The 19,650-nt window shown below is 27.1% G+C and overlaps 1 protein-coding gene across 1 annotated transcript in view; it reads right to left on the reverse strand.

The window, feature by feature from the left end:
- The window catches only part of LOC129965843 (dopamine receptor 2-like), a 242,491-nt gene that overhangs the window by 13,130 nt on the left and 209,711 nt on the right, over nucleotides 1-19,650 (reverse strand). The window contains exon 4 of the mRNA XM_056080061.1: nucleotides 17,746-17,853. The gene's annotated coding sequence lies outside the window, so the exon portion shown is untranslated. The remainder of the gene's footprint in view (nucleotides 1-17,745; nucleotides 17,854-19,650) is intronic.

Here is a 19,650-nt window from a genome sequence, read left to right on the forward strand (position 1 = left end):
TTAATTAAATTTGTTCGTATGCTGGCAAATATAAAAGTTTATTGCAAGTGAATAAAGAAGCGGAGTAGTAAAACAGACATATACACTTTAGATTTTTGTTTCTTTCCAGGATGAAAAATGTACCTTTATATATCTGGCACTAAATTCATCTTCTGCTGGCACAAGATTGTTTTGGTTTGCTTCCCAACAAAAGAAATACACACCCCTTTTGTTTCTCAAGTTATTTCGTAGAAATAAAGGAAATGGAAACACATACATCACTTGCGAAGGATAAAAAGATATAACATTCTAAAAATGTAGCGAGCTACATTTAACAACCAAATATGTTCCAAAAAGTTTTTACGCATAAGATATATATTCGGATTTTTGAAAGAAATTCAATAAAATGAAAATAAAGCGCTAAAACACCGATTTTTTTCTAAAGATAGATACAAGAATAATAGATCTCGGAGGAGTATATATAAATTAATAAGTCTATTAAGATTTTTAAAAAAGCTTTGTTATTTGGTTTATTTAATAAATAAAACATATGTAAATGTCACCATGAACCGATTTGGATATCAATGCATTATTTAGAAAAAAACATTATAAAAATTCTATTTGAATGGGGTCATAGATAAAAAGATACAATATGACTGGGACAATAACATTAGGATATGGCATTATTGTAAATATTAATATTGCATTATATTTAATTCTACCATTATATAGCATAGCATCTCTTCTCTACGCTTTGTACAATACCTGTTTTATCATAATTAGATACTGATCGCAGAAATAAATCAATTTTTTTTCAGAAATTGAAAGAGAAATTGTCTCTTTCAATTTAGAATTGAAAGAGACATTTAGAATTCCACATAAGTGAAAAATTATTGCCATGAACTTATATTGAAAATTTAATTCATGACAGAAATAGTTTTGATTTTGAATCATTTCACACTAAATTTCTGCTAAATATGCAATAAAAAATATTTGTCTGCCTGTACCAAATTCTTGCATCCTGAATCATCAAACGGAAAACAAAGATGAAATTAATAACTCGAGTTAATATAAAAACAAATATAATTGATAGTTAAGTTAAATAATAAAACAGTTTCAAATGTACAGATCTCAAAACTTATACTAAATCATTGATGCATTCTAATCAGAAATGATAAATTAATTCTATTTTATTTAAATATAATTATATTATTTTTAATTTCTTAAATATTTTTGAACTTAGAATATTAAATATTCTCATTTTCAAAGTCTTCGAAAGAATTTTTATTTTACATGCTATTAATTTCGAAAAAGTTCATTGTTTTATTATTTCCCAGACATTTATCTTTTAAAAAATAAGTTGCATTTATTTCATTTAAATGGTTCACGATGTAAGTAATAAATAGCTTTAAGTTTTTGTTGGAAGGTTGTTTTAAGATTAAATAATAAAACAGTTTCAAATGTACAGATCTCAAAACTTATACTAAATCATTGATGCATTCTAATCAGAAATGATAAATTAATTCTATTTTATTTAAATATAATTATATTATTTTTAATTTCTTAAATATTTTTGAACTTAGAATATTAAATATTCTCATTTTCAAAGTCTTCGAAAGAATTTTTATTTTACATGCTATTAATTTCGAAAAAGTTCATTGTTTTATTATTTCCCAGACATTTATCTTTTAAAAAATAAGTTGCATTTATTTCATTTAAATGGTTCACGATGTAAGTAATAAATAGCTTTAAGTTTTTGTTGGAAGGTTGTTTTAAGATTAAAATTCCATTGTTTATCAGATTTCAACTGTCAGGAATATTTCTTATTTTTGGAGGCATTTAGAATTTCAAGTCATAAACAAATAATATTTTTAATTTCTTAACTATTCTGAAATATTAGCTACGGTAAAAATTTCGCTCACTTCAGAATTTAGATTAATCAAACACCTGATCTCTTGATGGAATTTCAGCATTTGTTAAGAGAGAAAAAAAAATATCTATTTTCCGAGTCATTCTCTGCGTCAGAAAGCATTTGCTCTCTTGAAAGTTAGATAAAAGTGACAAGAAACATTAAAAAACTTATGCCAAAAGCTTTTTCAAAAAAAGAATTTATTTTACTTAATTTATGATTTGATATTTTTTGGATAAGATATTAGAATCTGTTTACTTACTGTTCCAAAAATACCTTTGCTAAAGAAATATTCAATTTGATTTTAAAAATATTTACTGAATATGATTAACGCTTTGAATGTAAAGAATATTTTCATAAAAATTTTAATTAGATTTAGGGTAAAAAAAATCATTATTTTCAATTCAATACGAATGATTGCTCATTAATGTTTGCTGCCACGTGATATTTCATTACTTAGATGCATTTATAATCAAAAAATTTTTCTTCACATTGCAAAAAAATGAAATATCAAAACGTTAAAAATATTTTCCTAACAGAAAGACACGTAAAAGTGATTTTCTCCCCTAGGGATATGTAGAAAATATTTTGAATTCCATTTGACTGAATGTAGTGTCAAATATCCTCTTGTTATCTGGCGCAAACAATAATGAAAAGAGGATGCAGTAGGGTTTGAAAAAGGCATAATCTAAATGATAATTCAATGTGAAAAAATAATTTTACATTGAGAGGAATGAGTAAATAATATTCTTCAGCTATTTCAATAATGTATATCTTTATTTCCTTCAATAGAAAAAAATATACCAAACATTCTACATAATATCACCTATGTTTAACAGTATTTATTTGGTTTTGCTTAGTATCAATGAGGAATAAAATTTTAAATTAATGTTATCACTAAAAAATGATTTTGTCTAACATCTTATAAATAATTTATTCCTAAAAAAACTGAGTTTTTTTAGCATTACTTTAATTTTCTTAAGTCATTTTTTTTCTTCATGTCAAATTTACAAAAAATATTAATTACATGAAAATAAATTTTTAAATCTAAAGAATTATTACACCCTTATTTAAAAGAAATTTATAATTATAATTCTATATTTTTTTAACGAATTATGTATATTTTTTATTTTATGTGTCATCTCCTGCAAACTTTGGTAACATTTGTTGAAAGATTGCTTGATTGTTTTAATGATTTTTTTTATTATATCTGTTCAAAAATAGTAATGCCTTGCGTCAAAAACCCTACAACATTAATTATTAATCAATTTTCTAAATTACCATCAAAAGTATAAAAATAATGTACTAAGAAATAAAATTTAATAAAAATTAGGGATTTCAAGCAAAAAATTATATAATAATAAGTTATTGAAAACAAAAATATGATAACAGAGCTTCACAAATATCATAAATTAATAAAGCCTCAAAGATTATCATGAAAAATAAATATTGGTTAAAATTAACATACAATATGACTGTGATTAATATCTCAATTTATTCGCAATAATATCATCTATCGCAATAATATCATTTTGTTTTCTAGCATTTGATAAAAAAGTAATATTTTTCTTTTAAGAATATTAATAAACTTTTGATATTTGAAAATGTTTTTCGTTTCATTTTTTTTTTTTTTCACATTTTTGTATGGTAGGCAATAATGATCGTTTTTGTAAGATTTTTAATGAATTTAATCAAGATTTCTGATATTGAATAATTTTTAATCTAAGGTTAATCTAATATTGAATCTAAGGCTAGTTGAATGATAGAAAAATGACACATTTATTACACTTGAATTCATTTTTTATTCGCCAAATTATACATTTGATTTAAGAGTAAAATCTTTTTATTCATTCAATATTTAATATGGAATTCAGAGCATTTTCAAGTGGCTGCATTTTCAGGCTTAATTTAAACCAAAGCATTCTATTTTATTTTATTTTAACAGAACATTAAAAACTATATAAGCTGAAAGTAAAACAAAATTTAGCTTGGAAAAATAGTTTAATAATCACTGTTTAAATTTTTTTCTATAGATTTAAAACTAAATTTATTAGATTTTTTTTTTCAAACTTTGACGTTTTACCTCGGTTTATTTTTGTTAAGGCTAACGCATTTTAAAATATATTTTTTTTCATTTAAAAAAAGTATTCCAGACATTTTTATTTTAAGATTTTAATAGTCAGCCTCGTGAAAAAATATTTCAGGAATATTTTTTTGTCAGTTGACTGCTGCTTTTCTATTTGAATAGTTTGTTGATCGCTTGTCCACCAATAAGAACATGAAAAATTAATGAACCTTTCAATTTGTTTGACTATTTTGATGGAAAGATGAAGATTTTTTCCTCGAAATTTTTCTAGTCGTCCTTTTTCGAGTGCACGTCACTTGTGAAGCAGAATACAGGAGTCCTGGAATCGTCTACTTTCACTTAATTTGGTTTTGGTTTGGTAAAAAAATCTTGATCGACTCCACGTCAAAAGTTTTGTTATGTAACTTATGTGCTACACTCATAGACGTACTTTGCATTAGACAATATGCTTTTTCACCTATTTTCTTTCTTTATTTGTCAGGAAGGTATTATTTGAATAGAGAAATAATTTACTTTTCAAGTGAGTAAAAAATTTGGCATAGAAAATTCAATTATTTCAACTAGTAACATGACATCTCTAAATTTTATAACGATTTAAAAAAATAAAATTGTTATTTTTCTTTAAAATATTCTTATTCAGGTTATCTAAAATATCTTGACTTAAATTTCAATTCCATGAATGTTGACCCTCGACAGAAATATGAAATTACTTGAGTTGTTTAATATTATTTTAAAACTATGTTATAGTAGTTACATAACTCCACTACCTTCTCTTTTGATACAACAAATGGTGTTACCTTATTAACATCAAGGTATATTTCCCATGATCCTTCTTGGGGTCATTATTAGATTGCATTCTAGTCAGTATCGTGTATTATCGTGTTCGTGCTTGTTTTGTCTTTTGAAATGTAGAAGAAAATAATTAAATAACTGTTGCTGAAACTCATCTGTTATTTTTATCTACCTCATAATGAAATTATAAAGAATCTCGTCACTCTACAGTGTAATCTTTAAGAACATAAAAAAAAAACAAGAATTAAAAACCTTTAAAATTTTTTTAATGAATTAAAAATTGCATGAGACTTAAATAGAAAAACATTTTCCTTGTGCAAAAATTATTCCACTAAGTAAACATGTTCTAACCCAATAAATAAGTATTATTTTAAACATTAAGATTGTATTAAAGTTCTTGAAACATATTTTATTAAAATATTTGCGGATTATTCCAGAATTAAAAAGTAAAATTTGGACAACAGATATAGGCGACATAATGCTGGAATTCATTCATATCTCACAAATAACTGCTTCTCTTTCATATCTGAACTTCTTAGAATTTTAATTTTGGGGAGCAATTAAAACTTTTTTTGAGATTACGTTGGAAATAAAATATAGAAACTGAATTTCAAATTCATATTGAACGGATACAGACATCTATTCTGTTTGCTACACAATCATATCTGCAAGTATTTGATCATAATCAAATAAGTTTTATCACATGATTATATACATTTATTACCATATATGGGTAGAAATTTCCTTACTATCAGTATTTTTTCCTTATCCCTTATGTATTATATATATATATATATATATATATATATATATATATATAACGAAAAAACATGTTTATCAGCATTGTTTGTATTTATATTTATATAAAAAGTTTTGTCACTAATTAAATGCATGTATACAAGTGTGTTTTGCTACTGTAATTGAAGGAACTCCTTAAATATCAGCCATAGTTATGATAGAGAATTGCTTCCATTGTAAATGAGGCATTTCTGGCAAATATTTTTCATGTGTCTTTCTCGTTGCGTAACAGCGATGCAATTGCTTCATTATAAACAGGCAAAATTTTATCGATAATTATAATTATAAATTTTATTGCCATATATTGTTAATTAAAAATTTATGAATTGAAAGAGTTGTTTAATTAACATCTTATTTACATACTATACAATGGCTATTTCGCAATGAACCGTGTGTACATGCAAAAAAAGTCTATAAAAAACGAGATCTGAATCATTGCAGCATAATTATGTCCTAGGCTAAAGATTATCATTTTACAGCTTGATTGTAACAATCATTGAATTATGTGTGCAACAATTTTTACAGAACAGATTGTAGAAAAATATATATCTTGAAAATTATATCATATTAAAAAAATTACTCTGTTTTTATATATGTTAAAACAATGGTTAATAATAAACAAAAAATGTTCTAATATTTATTTGCGCCCATTGATTCTCACAAATTTTATTTTATGATATACACAGTTATATAAAGGAAAAGAAAAGGTAAAATAAATGTTTAAATTGAATTTTGAAAGAAAAATATTATAAAATTAAAAAATGTAGCTCATTACAACTGTCAACACGGTAAATTCAAAAAGTTAATTTTTGAATTTAAAATAAGTGCAATTGATATTTATGCAATAATGCAATGTGCGATATGATTAGAAGCAAGTCTGAAAAATTTAATATATTTATTAATGTTTACATAATAGACGGAATCAAAATTTGAATAATGATGAACGAATGAATATCTACTAATGACATAATTATCACTTGGTCCATGCGTAGTTTAGATCCAACATGCTCTGACGAATTATAGCAAGAAACTTGAAGTATCACACCAATTAATGATAATTAAATCCATGCATATTAATTTTAATAAATTATACATTGATATATGTTAATTCAAACTATTTTGAACAATATTTAAGTAAAATTAATTTGCACAGTTTTACTTCTTATAAATTGGTGGTATTGCAGATTTTGGGATTTTTTTTAATTATAAAAGGCATTATTTCTGAAATTTGTTAAGCCTCTTATTTAAATTAATTTAATAGAAAATTAATCGAAGAGACACCTTTAAGAACAACAATTCAATTATTAAATATTTGATTTCATTATTCTTGTCAGAAAGACTCGATTAATTATCATTCGAGACGAAATCTCTGCACCCCTTTCAAAGTGAGACAGAGATTTCGAGATTTAAAGCTCTCTGTGGGCACGTAAGAGTTTTTCCTGATTTTGATAAGTGAATAAGAAAAATGTACATTCTTTCACAAATTGTAAATGATAAGCTGTTGTCAATGAAGTCTAAGATAATTGCCTTCATTTCACAATATTTTTGAAAAGTAGAAATGTGTAATAAAAGTTGAATAGCTGCAGTTAATTAGAAAGAATTTCCCCTAAATATGCGCTATTAATCACTAGTTTTGTTAAGTGCGGAATTTCTTAGTAACTGCGCTTCAAAAATTTATAGCTGGAAGTTTAATTAAAATGTCAAAATAATTGCCCAATTTCTAAGATTGCATTTGAAATGAAGATTTATTCGATGAAAAATGAAATACGGAGAATTAACTTCGAGTGTTGAACCAAGTAAATTGATTTTTAAAATCACTTTTGGCTTTGGAAGACACCAATACCATGATCCTATTAAAATTGTAGTGTTTTAATATGCTCTTTCCTAAATATTGCTATAGAAAAATTCCAGTAATTCGTTTTTATAAAATTGGAAACGCTCACTACAGTTAAAGTGTTATATAATAAGTTCATTGCAATATGCAATTTACAGAACAATGTAAATTTCTAAGTACATTTGCACAGCAATGGAATCAAAGCATGATTGCATAATACATTTTAATTGGTCAGGCCAATTTAATTTTTGCATCTCCCATTTTTCTGTGAATGAACGAACAGTAATGCAGAAACAGTAAACGAACGAGTAGAAATGCAGCTCAGTGTAAAATGAGTATGCAAGTTTTGGTTTACAGAATATTTATTCCTAGTATCATATTTATAATATATTACTGAAGAACAGAAAGGGAATCAAAAATAATATATATATATATATATATATATATATATGTGTGTGTGTGTGTGTGTGTGTGTGTGTGTGTGTGTGTGTGTGTGTGTGTGTGTGTGTGTGTGTGTGTGTGTGTCATTTTTTTTAGAATAATACCAAAAATAATTTTATTTATAAAAAAATCATTAATTTCAAGCCAAAGTCTGAGGCGATAATAAAAGACAATAAACTATTGAATTTGGATTTAATCACAATTATTTCCGTTACGACACTTAAAGTGGCTTAATTTTTTTTATAGTACTGCTTGCTGAGCTTCACAATTTTATGATAATGTTCTAAAGTCCAAATGTTTGGCGAAAGCAAACTGTTTTCAAATGGGTGCTTTAAAATATTTTATCCATTTTTATAATTTTTAATTTTCTATCTTAATATATTTCATAGAATTTTTTTTAAATTTTCGTAAAATTTTATAATACATTTTTTTTCTTAAACTTTAATACCAAATGGCGAAAGTTCAATAAAAAATCATTAAATTAAGCAAACAAAGTAAATAAGATAAATAAAGTATTATACTGCTATCAAAAATTAAAATATCGCACTATTATCAAAAAAATATGTATTTAATGTCATAAATTTAATACATTAAGGAAATTTGGAAATTAGGCTACAAAACTCCAGTTTTACAAATACAAATAAATAACATGCAATAAATTCGTCATAACACAATGATATAAAAGGAATAAGAAAACTTTTCAATTTCACTCACATTCAATTCAAATTTTGTATTTAAAAATAAATTCTTTTGTAGCATGGACAGCTATAGATTGATAATGCATGAAATCATTCTTGGTCAGACATCATCATTGAATTGTACTTGAAAAATATCAAAATAACTTTATTCTATAATCCACATTAAAGTATTTTCAACTTCAACGAGCAGGAATTTTGCAGTATATCCGAAATACGCCCCCACATCTTAAAGGACGTTATCCTTTGAGAATTTGAAACCATAATAAAAATCACTGTACATCATAGAAATTTGGGAGATGAGAAATTTTCTACTTCCTGCACTAGGAAACCATTGAGAGGTATAGAGAGTAAACCATGCCTACACGCCACCCAAATTCTTCTATTATAGGTCCTGTCAACAGCGTTCTTGAAATCTCATTGATAGCGAGGGGCATATTGGAAAAATTTTATATCATGTACACTTCTTTCGTGTTAATAGAAAGAGAAAATGGAAACCACTCAGACCATTTTGATATGAATGTGTAGGGCCATTGAACCAGCATTGAAAATAAAGAAAATTATATTTGAAAATGTACCAAAAATACTCCGTGACGGACTCCATGGGGAAAATATCATGTCTCGTCATGGAGTAAAGACTCAATTGAAAAGAAATGTATGAATGAACTTAATATTGCCTCCGTACCATATATCAAAATCATGTTATTAACCTTTGGAAGTCAAAACCTTTTGATAAGCTCTTATCAGAAAGTTATGAGTTTTTCACTGCATCATATAATATTCGAACTTCAGTGTAACTATTCAAATACTTTTATGAAAAATCTATCGAAAGTACTTTCTTCAGATTTCTATTTTAAATTGAAGAGTTTCAATTGAAATAGAAAAACGAATTTAGTTAAAAGTAAGAATTTTGCATTTTTATTAAGAAAAAAATATATCGAAACATGTAAAATTCAAGGAATAAACATACAATACCATATGCAAAATTTCTTACCTAATTCGTTTTAAATGTTGAATATTCTTATATTAATTTGTAAACATTCCATATTAATTATTTAAATCAGACGATAATGATAGAATCTTTTTTGTAAAGTTTGTCACAGTCATTCAAAATACCAATTTTTCTATTACAAAAGGGCAATTTTCATTGTCTTTCTTTTATTCATTCATAATTTTTAATAATAATCTTAAACAAACATTTTATTAAAATTTACAATTTATAGTCTTTACAATCTTAAATAATCATTTTTTATTAAAATTATCAATTTTTTTATAATTATTTTTTAATATTTACGCAAAACTTAATTAACATTTTTTTTTCAAAATAGTACAATATATTTGTATCATTTTGATTTATATTATTAGTTAACCACTTTCAGTCTCATTTAATCATTCATTGTCAATAGATCTTCAACTATTATTTTAATTTTTTGTAAAGACTTCTAGAAACATCAAGTAAGAACAAGTATAGATAACAATATTTAATGAAATTGCAGAAATAAGTATGTTTTGCCGATTTGGGAAGCGTTGATTGCCTGCTACATTAATATTAATATTATGCGATTGCATCAATCATGAGATCGATCATCTAGACACGCGACAGTAGCTGACGTTTGCTGGTGAATGCTCAAACTGATATTAATCCAATGACTCATTGATATTTAATGAGTCATGTCAAACATGCGAATCTCTAATATATCGTTATATTATTCTGATGTCACTGTAGTGTCGAATTCCTAAATTGTGTAGTTTCCTGTTCAGTTGGCAGTTGAAAACATGCATTCGTATCTCTTAGAATTTTTAAATCCGTATACAATTCATATTCAATTCAAGAAGCTCTAAAATGTGTATGAAAGATTTGATCATTCTAATTCAGTATTGGTAATCTAGTTCACAAACAATAACAGCTCTCAAAAACTAAAATGCAATATGAAATGCGTTTCGTTTTATATATATTTTTAAAATTTACCTTCAAAATCTTAAATTTATTACTTACAACAGTTTAAATCTGATGAACTAAATTTTGTCAAACTAAACTCAAATTTATTTTTTGGGCCTTACATCGTCTAGCCCTTTCCGTATATGTTAATGTTCAATCCGACATGTTTGTTAAATTTTAAAAATTCTACTTAATTAAACAAAAAAAATTAGAAATTTAAAAAATGAAATTAAAATGTCATATTTGTAATCATTGTTACTTATTTGGTTAAATATTTTTTTTCAGAATTAATTAAATTTTTAAAATTAAATATTAAAAAAAATATTTTTAATAAAATAAAATATTTAAATATTTTTAATATTTTTAATAAAATAAAATATTTAAATATTTTTAATATTTTTAATAAAATAAAATATTTAAATATTTTTAATATTTTTAATAAAATAAAATATTTAAATATTTTTAATATTTTTATAATAGTTTTTAATAATAAATATTTTAATTAATATTTTTAAATATTTTTTATAATAGTTTTTAATAATAAATATTTTAATTAATATTTTTAAATATTTTTCATAATAGTTTTTAATAATAAATATTTTAATTAATATTTTTAAATATTTTTTCAGAATAAAACAATTATCATTATATTTAAAAGTGCAGTCTTTAAATTACTATAATTTCCAGTTATATTCTTTAAGAAATACTGACGAAAAGTTAAATAAACATATGACAGTACCAGCCTTCCTGAAGAGCAGAATTTTTATTTAATTTTCCATATTCTTTTCCCACTTAGATTGGATCATTTCTTAAAATGCTCGGCAAAAAGATTTCAAAAGCAAAATATATTCAAATTTTTCAAAAAGTGTTTAGAATCTGCCATTTCCTTCAAAATGCTCTAGATGTAAATGTCAAAATTCGAAACAAGTGCTTGTTATTTCAGTGTTCAAAATTTCCATTTTGCTGTAACAGCAGTTTTCTATGGATATTATTGTTGTCTAAGAAATACTTTGCTTAAAGTTTTTGTCTCTAAACAACATATTTTTTGATTTTATAATGTCGACTTCAATGACCAAAACCGCTCAGAGCTTCACAAAAATTGCCTACTTTTTAGCCATGACGCTACGTACTGAGTTCAGATAATCTTATTTCCGAAGCAGCATAAAATGAAAATAATAAAACCCCATTCTCTGTCAATGCGCCCGCTTTTTGTTTTACATATGCAATGCCTTCCCATTCAAACCATTTGAAGGTAATATTCGAGTTTATTTCATTTCAACTTCTTCCATTTGCGAAAGCCCGCCGGTAGTAAGGAAATAAAAGCCTTTTTCATTTCTAAATCGGAACGCCAAGTCCCAAATGCTAAACTTTTAACGTAAGTGAAGAGCAAATAAAAACACAAGTATTTACGCTTTTATTAGCTTTTCTACCTGGGAAAACATTTCATAAACGTATAAGGAGAAAAACGCGTCTTTGTCATTGTTTTCTTTTATGTTTTAAAAATGGAATATAAAGTAATGTCTTTGGAAAATTGTTAGTGTCAAACAAAATCGAAGCGTACTCTTTAGACATATTTATATTAGAGTACGCTTTAAGGAAAGTTTTCTTCTCAGAGAAAATACTTTTCTTGTGCAGTTAAATATTTTCTTCGCTTTCTTACTTTGGTTTCTTTAAAGTCGTTTTGCTTTTCTTGGGTAAAAATACTGATCACTGATCTTTGAGTAAAAATATGAACCAATTTCTTGAGTAAAAATGCTCATCCTGATTTTTCTTGAGTAAAAAATACTGATCACTTCCTTGAGTAAAAATATTGATATCTGATTTTCTTGTGTAAAAGTACTGATTGCTGATTTTCTTGAGTAAAAATACTGATACTTCACTGATTAGGAAAAATCAAGCTCTAACAAATCAGTGAAAAATTCTCTAAATAAACTGGTATATTTTCAAATCTCATTAACTGAAAGTAAGTACTATAATATTCTTTTATAAATATACATGATTAAATCTACATATTTAAGAAAATAATTATTTCTCATAAATTAAGTCACTTATCTACTCCTTTTTCCACACATTTTCTTTAGTTCATAATAGCACTATTAAGTACGATATCCTTCCTTCTCTTCGTTCAGTGGTTATTCAACCATTAGATTTTCTATACAATAAAATCCTTGAAAATTATGAACCATTCCTGGGAATTGTATGCATTCTTGTATATTTTATGAATAAATGTTTATTCTAAATTATGAAGCTGGACGATTTTCGTGTATCCATGTTACCTGCATAATCTATACTAGACATCCACCTCGCACGCGAATGTTTTTGCTTCCCCCCTTCCCTTGTAGGCCCTACTTCGTTCACAAACACATGCCAGCAAGATTTCGTAGGATATAGCAGTATTTTTCAACGTGTTGCGCGGAAATAGTTGAAAAATACTTATAACATTTGAGTATTAAATTGTAGGGGGACCAGAACAATTTTTTCGTATATGAACATTGAATTGTTGGAGAAACAGAGCAAGCTTTTAACAATTATGTATTAAATTGTTGGATGACCAGCGGAAGTTTTTCACATTTAAGTGCTGAGTTGTTGGAGTATATCAGCACAAATTTTACATTTTGCTACATGAAAAATTAAGTCGTCAAAACATCCCGATGTAGATTTCAATTCTGACACCGTGTTCCACTGAAAATAATTTGCAACATGTATGGTGCAGAAGGGTTGACTATAGTATTTGCCAAAGTTAGTTTGTATTAAGTTCGTTTTTCTCTGTCATATTCTTCATTAGTAATTAATTTCGTCCAATTTGAAAAGAAAAAGCACCCACCTTCTTTTTTAAAGTTGTGTCATGTGAAGAGAGAATTAATAAAAAAGTCATCCTACTTTAAATATCGAAGCTGCCAAATCATCAAATAAAATTCTAAGATATTTCGCATTAAAAAACAAGTTGAATTTCTTTTAATCCCAACAAGGAAAGGAAAAAAAAAACTTTGAATACAATTTCAGCTCGATTGAGCAGTAAACTATTTGAATGACTTGATTTCAGAGTTCAATTTCCGGGCCTTTGATTTTTTTTTTTTTTTTTTTTTTTTTTTTTTTGCTTTTTAGTATCATGAGCGACAACAGAAAATGTCATACCGACAAAGAAAATGTAGTACTGAGTTTCCAAGTCCCGACTTCCACGTCCCCAGAAGAAGACAGCGGAAAACAATTTATTTCCTTCCGTTTTTCTGACTTTCACATTTTGTGAGTTAGCTGGAAATAATCCTGAAGTCTTCTTTGTACTTTTTTAATGCTGGATTGTTAAAGAAAGGAATTGTAAAGTGATCAAAAATGTTTTCCATCACTGCTTCAATTTGAATAGAGTTTGAAAAGGAAAGATTTAATTATAAAAAAATAGAACACTGAAAAATCTATGAATTCTGAAAGAAGATTATTAAAAAAAATGCGTTGTCAGTCAGTGATAATTAAACAATTTTATAGAATGAAGAATCAGAAATGTTTTAAATCAGGAAAAAAACAAGAGATCTATAATTACAGTACGAAATTCCTATACAAAATGTTTGGTATTTCTATAAATAACTTATAACTTTCTTTCACTTAAATTACCTTATAGTAAATATTTTTAATACCGTTTAATCCAATACATATTATCTTTTTTTTTCTTACAGTACTGAAGAAAATAAATACTAACTAATCAAGTTTAAGATTAAGGAGGTCAATTAACTGGGTTGGGAAACAATATTAATGAACTACCGTTTATCAGAGATACAGAAACTTGCAAGGATAATTTTCAAACTATTCTAAATCATTTTGAAATTTGAATCAAAATTTCAGTATATAAATTGTACTATACAATTCAAATCATTAAAAGCTTATTATACAATTTAATTCATTACAAGGTCATTACTATAGTATAACAGCAAGAATATAAAATATTTATTTGATGGAAAATCTGGACTCATTTATTCAGCAATTTAATAGCTTGCATCCTTACAACACAATACAGAATCTAAATACCAGATTTCATATACTTCATGATACATAACACATTCAACATGATCTTCATATTAATGAAATGCCAGCTCAAAATTTACAAAATAAAATTAAATTAAAAATCCCGGTATTTTTCAGATTTTTTAAACTTTATAACAGAACAAATTCACCTTATTATCAAAATAAAATAACAAGAAATGGTGGCCTAGTGCTCTATTGTACAATCTAGATTTCGGAAATAATTGGACAACTGAATTTAACATAGCAATATGTTTGCATATGAGTGATTAATAAGTTTTTTATAATATATATTTTTAAAAATTAATCAATAAAATAAAAATATTTTACATATAGAAATGAAAATTACGATATTTGAAACTTGTGTTTTTGACAATTACTTATTTTCTTCTTCTTTTATATTACATTTCATAAAAACAATTCTGACCTCTCTCTTTCGAAAAATGTAGGAAAAAGTTTTACATTTTCTAAGCGAATTACCATAACATTAGAAATAACAAAAAATAATTTTCATTTACTATGAATAATTCAGTTCTGATTTTCTAAAAATAAAATCTTTATCTCTTCAAAATTCCATTGAAAACCATTCACGTTTTCTTCCTGGCTAAACATCAAATATTTTTTTTACTTCCAAATATATCATTAGCTTATTTGAAAGCAACTCATAATATTCTATAGTGCGCCTTAACGAGTAAGGCTAAAAATCGAAACAGTCAACAAAACTTTCCTGAAAGCAATCAAACAAATGAAGAAGACCCAAAAGTGATGGCAAACTTTTCTTGAGATCTCTTGACGTGATAAACTCACTGGTCCTTAAAGTTTACTTAATAGTCTGCTTGGATTCCGTAGTCTCCCGAACAAAATAAAACTCCCAGAAAGTGAAACTAAAACAAAAGTCTACGCAATGTTAGACAGGAACATCCTTGGTATTCCCTGTAGACAGTAACCAGTCCACAGAGAAGGAAGGGTCTTTTGGGATCGTAGTACTGATAGCTAGCGGAATGCTTTTCAGCTTTGTCGCCTACGGGCCTGGAAAGTGTACTGACTTTCGAAATATTATTCGGCCTTTAATAAGGCATTCGCTTATCTCGATATAGCTAATAGTATATTTCGATTCCTAGCGAAAAGGCTTAATAATCAGCTGTGCTGTTTTATGAACTCATGTTCGGATAAAATGTAATATCTAAAATTATTTTTGCATGTTGTACAGTTATTCTGTTCTGTAGTTTATATAATAGCAAATACAAGAAATATGTTCTGGTATGTAGTTAGCTCTTTTACAAGAGAATAGACTTAATAGGAAAAACGGAATTTTTGCTGCATTTACTCTTTTTTGATAATTATATACAGTGAAACAGAAGTTCAACGCAATTTTAATAATAAATTACTCGTAAATAAATAAATGCATAAAGATTTTATCCAAAATTTTTTTATCCTTTTACCACTGTAACAGAAAAAAGGATGATTATGAATTTATTTCAAAAATCCAGAAACTTACAGCGTTATAAACATACGTGAAAGGACGAATTGTCAGATAATTTAATTGAGAAGTTGAAAATAATTGTAAGGCAACAAATTATTAAAAACTAGTTAAATGTTCCTTTTTTATTAAGTTGATCACTTCAAGAGCAACGACAAAAATGTGAACTATTTTATGGCTTTCATTATTATTGACTAAACGTTTTATGCGTTTTTTATATAACTCAAATACTAAGGATTCCTTTAAAACTTTATTTGTTTTAATACTTTATAGAATTCTTCATTAAAAAATTCGGTTCTAATAAGAAATCTGAATTATTTCAAACTATTTATTTTTAATTTTTTTTTTCTAAATGGTATTTATAATGATTTTACAATAGTGATAAATATTGTAAAAACAGTACAGGATGTCCAGTTCATGCCTTCTATTCTACATTTGGAAGACAATAATTATTGTCTCAAATGTTGCCTTAAAATCAGTACGATATAACGTCACCTGTTGTAAACAGCAAAGTTAATGTTAATCTTCAGAAAACGGTCAAACATATGAGTGTAAAATCAATTACAAAAGACACCTTGTAGAGAATCTTGAAGAGCTCTAGTACAAGAAGATACCTTGTGTACATAAATATTAAAAACAGAACCCTTAAATTGCGCATTTGTTTATTCGCATTTTCCGACATTATGATGTTATAAGTAAAAGCCATAAGAAAATGTTATTTTTCGAACAAAGAAATGCTGCAATATGCTTTTTTTCGGTGGGAATAATTCAATCAGCTTATTCCCACCAACACGTAAGGCTTTCTAAAACGTATTATTGTAGTTGGTACTAGCACATCAACCGATGAGGTAAAATGCACGGCAAATGAAATGATTTAAACAAAGGCCCAAGTCTGCAGTGAAAACCTCAAGAAATTTGGATTATCGGACACTGATCTGTGCTCTTGCAGCGTGGGTGGAGTTCAAAATGTCGGACACTTGCTTTTTGACTGCTCCAAACTTACTACTGAAGGGAGAAGGGATTTTATTGTGGATCTCGATGCCTTTAATATTAAGTTTCCACCTCCGCTTCATGTTTTGGTTCACCACAAAATGACTTTTTTCTCATTCTGTAAATTTATTGCCTTTGCTGCTTCAATTTTTAATTTGTCTTGTTTTTTTTTTTTTTTTCCTGTTGTTTTTATCATTTTCGAAAATCTGCTTTTATCTATGTATGTAAGCCTTGTGTTGTACTTTGTGGTGCACAAGGAATGCCTTATTACTACTAATAAAAAAAGTCTGCAGAGAAAATAATGGAAAGCAATTTGAGCAATGAAAATAAAGGCTTCTTATAATACCTACTCTTTTTTTTGTTTATTTCTTTATTAAGTTACAATTTTAATAATTGCGACGCTACAATATGCATTTGAAACGTCTTGTTTGTAACATTAATGCACTCAAGGTGTCTTTTTATACTAAATTGAGGACTCTATACAATTTTAAAACTGACTAGTACTGTTTTCGAAATTTTGTAGATTATAACGCTAATACCAGTATTTAAAGCCAGGTGGCGCTGTAGCCGATATCATCAAGTAGCACAAATTCACTTTACTATATCTACTCACAAATGTGAGGCAATAGTTGTAGCTGTTCTCAAATAAACTGGGGTACAAAGACTCTAGTAGATACCTTATATAATCTTTATAACAGCTGTTAAATTACATCAATAATGTATAAAACAATATAAAATATTATAATTTTTAGCATCAAGATTCAAAATTTAAATAAATGACTAATTCTTACCTGATAACACCAGGCTTGCACAGAGTATGTGAATTTAAGGAAATGAGAAATGTATCGTTGCTGGTCACCGGCTATATGTTACATAGTCCGGAAACTGGAAAATTCATCCTAAAAAAATGTTGATATAATTAAAGTGCTGCTTATTAAAATAAAGTTATTTTTCTAATATCAAAATATTTATAGATTCAATGTTATCTATGTAATATGTATCTAACCCAATTTTGGAATAACATCTGGCTGTCAGGTTATCTGCCTAATTGTAAGCATAATATTTTAACCATAGATGTGATCTTCGTGAATTATTTGCTACTAAAATTCGTAAACTCCTTAATAAATGTGTAAATCCCTTACACCGCATAAACTTGTGGATCTTGGTCCATATCGAGAAAGTTATGAACTCTCCAATTTTTAGCTTCAGAGTTCCATGAATTACGCATTCTGTTCCGAACTCCACAGGTAATATAGTAAAAACAATCCATGTCTGAAAACAATATCTAAATCTATTATCCGAAGGATATTTCTTAATGATAGTTACCAAAAATATTAGCGACCGAACCTTTGGCGAATAATCGCTGGCATGCAGTTAAGAAACAAATATCAAATAACCAATATCTATTTTTTCTGATACTTTTATTATGAATCAATTGAAATTAAAATTTGACACAAATTTATGATTATAATCATCAGACCACATATCAAATTTCATTTATTTAAATCATTGCGTTGTTGTATCATTGTATTTACATGCATTGAAAAATACAGACTGAGGGACTGTCAACACGTTGATGGATTTTGTTCAAGATTGCATTAAAATTTGTATATTGGATTCTGAAACTGTAAATCGGATTTCGTTCAACTAAGTATTTTACGAATTTGAATTATTGTGTTTACATGCGGATTTACAGACAGGCGATCAACTTCTTGATAGCTTTGGTATATTATTTTAGAAATGCATCAATTTTTTTTTTTAATTATCGATGCATATCTCTGCGTATCAAATTTTATCAATCTAATTTTTGTCATTTTGTAATTACTGTTTTTTCATTGTATTCAGAAAGATGTTGTTGTTGTTTCTTATAGCTCTTGCCACGAACTAGCCCGCTGTAACGAAGACAGCGATTTAAGCCGGAGGGGGAGCGTCTGTTTTTTTTATAGTAGCGCCAACTAGGGCCACGAGTACGACTTTGCTACTCACGCATCACTCATTCGCTTGCACAACCCCTTTTTACAGGAGGGCACATTCACACATCTCACAGATAGAACAACGGAAGAACAACCATGCTCAAACCGGGATTCTAACCTGGGACGTCCAGATCATGGGGAAGACTCACTACCCCTATGCCAGGACGTCGGCATTCAGATAGATGGATAGACAGACTGATTTACGACGATTACAAGATTTTTTCTTCGTATATCTCGTATATGAAATATACGAAAGACGAAGACGAATACTCGTATATTTAAAATTTCTAGAGCTAGACTGATTAGATTTTATATGTGGTCTTTACAATAAATTTGTAGATTTCTTTAAAATCTTGAATGAAATCAATTTTATCATCGTAGCTCTTTGTCAAATTCTGTATTGAATTCTCGAAAGGGTTGACCGTCTGTATGCATTCTGTATTGAATTATCGAAACGGTTGACCATCTGTATGCATTCTGTATTGAATTCTCGAAATGGTTGACCGTCTGTATGCATTATGTATTAAATTCTCGAAAAGGGTGACCGTCTGTATGCATTCTGTATTGAATTTTGGAAAGGTTTGACCGTCTGTATGCATTCTGCATTGAATTCTCGAAAGGGTTGACCGTCTGTATGCATTCTGTATTGGATTCTCGAAAGGGTCGACTGTCTTTATGCATTCTGTATTGAATTCTCGAAACGGTTGACCGTCTGTATGCATT

The sequence above is a fragment of the Argiope bruennichi genome, chromosome 4 (genome assembly GCF_947563725.1).
Source record: "Argiope bruennichi chromosome 4, qqArgBrue1.1, whole genome shotgun sequence".
Lineage (NCBI taxonomy): Eukaryota > Metazoa > Arthropoda > Arachnida > Araneae > Araneidae > Argiope > Argiope bruennichi.